Genomic DNA, 6,765 nt, shown 5'->3' with positions numbered 1-6,765 from the left:
ATGGATGGATGGATGGATGGATAGTTCCAAATCCAGCAATTACTCTTATTTTGGATGTCGGTAGCTTCTTATGAAAGTCTACAGGACGAAGCTGACATTTAAGTTCAGATGCCAGTTCTGTCTAAGTGCTGCTTTCTGCTTGTATTTATGATGATTTCATCGTTTCTAACGGCAGCGCCGTGTTTTCACTGGCTGCTGATATTAACTGATGACTGCAGGAGGTTTTCCTGGGGGAAACTAGTGATTATCTTGGGGTGGTTCACCGAAAACACAGATTAGGACAGAACTCCAGGCGGTTTGTTTATAATGTTGTTTTACAGAATAAAGGGCACAAGGAAGCAGCCAATCACGATTGTTAATTTATTAATTTGTGACTTTTCAACCATACATTTTTATGTATGTATTTACGCTGGGGCTGGAACAGGGAACAGATGTAGTTCACAAAACTGCAATGGAAACTCTTTTTTTCGGGTCACACGAGTCACGTGATCAGCTGCCGGGCCGTCCAGCTGGCTCCAACCGGAACTCTCAGAAAATGTTGTTTCATTTCAATGTGTTTAATCCGTAGCCCTTCTGTAAAATGGCCGACTACAATTTCCTCAAAGCAGCCGCTCCCCAAGTAGGCGGGGCTTGTAGATCCAACGCCTGAATAAGACGCCGGCGCCTCCTCTGATTGGCTGATAGATGATAAGCGTCTAGCACCATGGCTGAATTATTAATATAAGTGTTTACATCCACTGCTGCCATGAATTGTAATGACTTATTGCGTGACCAAACTTATTTATGTGTGATTTTAATTTCAATATTGCACTTAATGAAAACACTGCAATTGCCAAAATGGTGTTTTTTTGTTTTTATTTGACATTAGCAGAACGCAAAGATTTGTGCACATTATGATGGAATCTGTTTGTGTGTAGGATTTTGAGGAACTAGATTAACTTGATTCAATTTTGGAATATAACACACTGTAACATGACACACCGTGGAAAAAATGAAGCGCTGTGAAAATTGTCTGGATGCAATATCTGTCTGGTCTTTAAACACACATGCTAACACACACACATGCAGCTCTGACTGTGTGTTTGAGGTCGTTCTACTGGAACCTTTTCCTCCGTGTGATCCTGTTCTCACTGACCTCACGTGGCGTTTATAAAACTCGGGTTTGTTTGCTCTCCTGATCCATAGAGTTCTATTAAATCAGCATGTGACCTTGAAAAGCACAGTTTGCCTCATCACAATGACTCTACAGCTTCCTTTAAGTTTTACTGGTCCATCTTCAGAACCAGTTAAATCCTGCAACTGTTGCTTTTGTTGACCAAGATGGTTCTGCTAAGCTTTCAGTTACGGTTTTCGACACGTTTGGCAAAAATCGACAAAGATAAACCTTGAAAGCACAAGTGTCCCGTTCATTTGTCTGTAGCGTTTCGACGAATTAAAGCTGGTCACTCTGAATGCACTCCAGCTATCTTGGTCAGCCGTTTTCTCGCGAGCTGCTTTTGAAATCTGTTCGAATAAAAACATGCTGACGGAGCACAAACGTTTGGCGCGGAACGCTGGAAGGATTGCGTTCGACTCTTCTTGCTGAGGCCGTCAAACGCCAGCGGCACTTCTAATTGAAGACATCAGCATTAGCTGGTGAGATTAGCTGAACGGGTGTGATTAGTCATCACGTTTTGTCTGGTCACAGCAGAGAGTCATCAGCGCCTCAGAGTGACACAGCGACACACGGCGCAGCTCGGCCTTGAATCACTGGGAAATTGCTCCATGGCTTCCTGTAAGCTCTGCAGAAACACGGAGCCGATATCGCTTTAAAGAGGCAGCAGGCAGTTTGTAAAAAGGCCAGAAAACATCCACACATGACTGACATGTGCATCTGACTGTTTATTGACAGAATATGGCCTGGCTGGACAAATAAAGTGATTGCACCATGTGATGCAGTGACCATAAAGAAGAGAGTGTAAGATAATAAGATAAAAAATGATCATGAAAGTGATCGGTGACGCCTATTATTGAGGTGAGACATGATTTGATCCAAGACTGGTCTCTTATTAGGAATATATTTCTTTGGACGGATGTGCCTCGTGTTTCTGGAAACCTGTTGCTCAGAGACAGAAAGACGTTGAAGCGTGGCGCAGCAGGTGGCTGGAGACGAGTGGAAATTAAGATCTCAATTGCTTGTAGCAATTCTCGGGGAGATTTAACTGCTTTCTCAGTGTGTGTGTGCGTGTGTGTGTTTGCACACAAATCATTGTAGTTTTCCTGTTGTCTCTATGGTAATTGAATTTGGTTTTTTTTCCCGTAATAGAAGTCTGTGGAGTGTGGAGAGACGGTGATTGTCGACATCCACATCCAATCTCCTCCAGCCTGTATGTGTTGATCAGTGACGGCCGGCGTTGTCGCGGCGACATCCAAAGGCGATCAGTCTGTAGAGAAAATGGATTCTGTGGAGTAAATGAAATGTTACATTTGCTGTCCTGCAGTTTCTTCACCTACAGCCTGAGTAACTTCATCCTTTTCCACACTCCTGCTGTTTTTCCCAATTTCTTCCAACGTAATAAAATATATTTCCTTAGGTTACACCTTGAGTATATTGACCTGCCCCTTCAATGCTACGTGGCGGACAGAGATAAAACCACTGGAGTGGCAGACCTGGGTGGTGGTCCCAACTTTTAGAACCGGGGAGCAGAGAGTGTGTTCCAGTAATCCAGGGAGAGTCTTTGACCGAATTCTCAAAGAATCCCAAGATTGGAAGTATCTCTTAGTGATGTCATTTTAAGAAAATGGCCATAAGAGAGCTCCAAACTTGATAAATGTTACGGGTAGAGAGGAGGACGTTTAGTGAGACCGAGAAAAGAAACGACATCAGACTAAGGTTTCGTTCACACTGCAGTCCGAAGTGATCCAAATCCGATTTTTTTTTTTTTGTCAAATTGGATTTTTTTTGGGCATGATTGTTCACACTTCCAAATATATGTGACCTGTATGTGTTCTCCAGTGTGAATTGCAAACGACCTGAAAGTGTCTCGCATGCACAACAGAGGGCGCAATAACGTCACACTTAGAGAGAGGGCTCAGTGTTTTCCCAACCGCCATAAAAAAAACCTAGCGCTCATTGTTTGCGGAAGTAAACGTGGATGCTAATTGTGGAGCATAGCGTGTGATTTAGAAGTTGTTGTCCTACCAGAGCGGCACAGTAACAACTTGATCCTCATATGGTCCACCATGGTGGTTGTTTTTCTTCCCGCGTGTCAGGGAGCAGAATAGGGACATTTGTCGAGTGTTAATGACATTCAAGTCGGTTTGATGCGACCTGAATGTTGGGTCACATTTGAATCGGATACCTATTGGCAGGGGGGCCGCCAGCAATCTTGGGCCCCATGACAAAAAATTAGATTGGGCCCCAACACGCAGCTGCTGTTACATTTTTTTGAGTCTATTTGACCCACAAAAAGCATCACAATTTTAAAGGCTTGCAGCTGCCTGGCTTTGGTCCAATACTGATAATAGCACAATATTTACTGCTCATGAATTTTACATCCAACAGTTCACATACATTATGCAAGTAGGTTGCTTACATTTTTTCTATTACTGAAATGTCTCTCCCCACAAGCAACAGTCATAGGCAACATGCAAAATATACATAAAGCAATCCAGACTTCTCAAAAAATGCTAGATAGTTGCATTTTATTCAAGCTGCAGGATATAACTTTAATAAAAAATATGTTTTCTCCACATTTGTTAAATCTGTCATCATGTCGTGACAGTTTGTTATGAGACAGTTAATCTGTGAAAACAATGGTAAATGGACTGAACTTATATAGCGCTTTTCCAGTCATTTTGACCACTCAAAGCGCTTTACACTAGAGTCACATTCACCCAGTCGCACTCACAAACACACACACATTTATACACCGATACGCAGATCGGTAGGCAATTTGGAGTTAAGTGCCTTGCCCAGAGGCACATCGACATGTGGCAGGAGGAAGCTGGAATCGAACCTACAACCTTCCAATTGCAAGACGACTACTCTAACATAGAGCCACAGTCGCCCCCAATCAATCTCCTCCATCTCCTCCCTGAATTACTATTACTAGATGAAATAATGCAACATTCCGACCAAAACAACCAATCAGAGCCAGTAGGACGGTCTTAGCGCTGTCAATCAACCTCATTCACTCACTGCTAAATATGCTAATGGGGGAGAAACAACTTATCGTTATTGCTAGCTACAGTAATAAAGCACAGAGCAAGGGGGTAGGATGAGCAGCACCACATGAGATTGTGATTGACAGCAGTAAAACTCTCCTGTCTCTGATTGGTTGTTTCTAGATAGCACTGGAAGAAGGCAGAGGAAATAGATTTTTCATAGATTATCTCTTATGTCGTACTGTCACAATAAATAATGGCAGTTTTAGCAAATATGTAAAAAAAATATTTTTTTTTAAAAAAGTTACAGACTGCAGCTTTAATTTCACTCAGGAGAGGACAGGTCAGGAGGGACGTGAGTTAGAGCTGCTGCTGACTGACTCACCTGTTGTTAAGTGGTAAAAGGTTCAGGGACAAATTCAATATATGAATATCTTGGTCATTTTTTTCCTTAATTCATTAAATGCTAGCGAAATAGAAGCAAACAGTCTGTAGCTAAGCTAACTATGCTAAATGGTTGATAATCTCACAGTCTAACCACCTCGGAGAAAAACTGGGTTACAAATAGAAACTCTTGTCTTTCTCTCTCTTATCTCTCAATTTTTTTGAAAACCAAAATTCTTTTAGTAGCAAAATAGCCGCCACAGTCGTTCTTGTCTTCTACTGACTGCTGCTGAACACCGTCACCATCAAGCAGGAACGAACCATTTCATGCAGATCCAGGGAGTTCAGTGCAAATATGGATGTGTGCTTTTTGGTCTGGGAGTGCTAACATTTAATTTTTACTGATAAAAACAATATGATTAATTTTGTAATTGACAGGGCCCTATTTTATTTACTTTCTATGAAAAAAATGAAATAAAAATTGTGGAGGGCCCCCTGTTGGTCAGGGGCCCTTGGAATTCTCCTAACTTTTTCCCCCTATAAGGCGCCCCTGGGTAGCATAACTTATTTTATCACTCAGTTTTGAACAGTTATAGTAGCCAAGCTAGCTACGCTGACAACATGCTAACCAACGTTAAAACAACAAGTTAATGGTGGGTAACTATGGCAACCAGTGACAGTTTAAAAGCCCACTGAGGCTTTCTGCAGTCCACCTTCTGAATATGAAATGAAACTGTGACTTCACAATGTGACATGACAATAAAACTCCAAAAGCAGAATTCTGACATCACCAGCGATTATATAAGTTCCTCACATCGATCTACTTTCATCACAACCTTTTAGCAGCCGTTGTTGATACGTTCCTCTTGAGAGTTTATTGAGCAGTTCACAGTAAGATCTTCAACTTTGTTTGGTGAACATTTCTTTTGGAGATCGACATCAAACTTAACTTGAAATCTTTACTGAGTTTCTACAGAAGTGATTTATCTTAGAACCTGAAACAAGCAAAGGTTACAATGCAGTCCAACCAGCCTAGAGTTGAAGAGGTTGAATTCGACAACATTGTCGAAAGCGAATTACAGCCACCCAAGCCACCCAAGCGCAAGAAGAAGAAGGTGTCATTTGCAGTCTGGTGGGAGCTGCACGCACCTGAGGAGCTAAAGATTTCTGCTGAAAATATCCAACAGCAGGACCCTTCACTGGTGGTTGAAAATGGATCGATTGCCAAAGCAAAGGAGACAGTGGATCACAAAGGGGACAGACCGACACCTGAGAGTGAGACCAATGAGAAGAACCAGGTACCATTTAAAACCTGGTCGGAGGAACACGTCCCCATTGACCAAGAGATTTCTGCAGGAAATATTGAAAAGCAGAACGATTCACTGCTCAGTGAAGAAGAGTCCATCACTAGAGTGCAGGAGACAATCAATATAGCAGAGAAGGAACAGCCCTCTAAGTCTGAGGAACAGCCACCAACCACCAGGCGCCACAAAAAGAAAAAGATACCATTTCATATCTGGTTGGAGAAACATGCCCCTGCTGATCTAAGAATTTCAGCTGAAGGTACTGGAACGGAAGACATTTCACCAGTTACTGAAAAAGCATCGATCTCCGTACTGCAGGAGACAATCAATGTAGCAGAGAAGGAAGAGTCCTTTAAGTCTTGCCCAGAAAATGTTAATAAGCAAGACACTTCTCTGCCTGAAGAGGAAAGTGATGAGGGTGTTTCCTTAAAAAAGGAGATTTGCACCGAGGAAACACCACTGGTCACTGAACAAGATTTCATCTCCAAAACACAGGAGACACTGGATCAGCAAGAGGAGGAACAGCCACCAAAGACCAGGCGCCACAAGAAGAAAAAGATACCGTTTCAAATCTGGTTGGAGAAACATGCCCCCACTGATCTAAGGATTTCATCTGAAAGTGCTGGAACGGAAGATGTTTCACCAGTTACTGAAAAAGCATCGATCTCCGTACTGCAGGAGACAATCAATGTAGCAGAGAAGGAAGAGTCCTTTAAGTCTTGCTCTGAAAATGTTGATAAGCAAGACACTTCTCTGACTGAAGAAGGTGATCAGGAAGATTCCTTGAAAAAGGAGATTTGTACAGAAGAACCTGTGATTTTTACAACACAGCTGGTCACCAAAAAGAAATCCATCTTGAAATCACAGAAGAAAGTGGATCAAAAAGGGGAGAAACAGACATCAAAGACAAAGCGCATCAAGAAGACGCCAC

Source organism: Xiphophorus hellerii, chromosome 10 (genome assembly GCF_003331165.1).
Source record: "Xiphophorus hellerii strain 12219 chromosome 10, Xiphophorus_hellerii-4.1, whole genome shotgun sequence".
In the NCBI taxonomy this organism is placed as follows: Eukaryota; Metazoa; Chordata; class Actinopteri; order Cyprinodontiformes; family Poeciliidae; genus Xiphophorus; species Xiphophorus hellerii.
The sequence above is the reverse complement of the archived record's forward strand: the minus strand, read 5'-3'. Positions refer to the sequence as shown.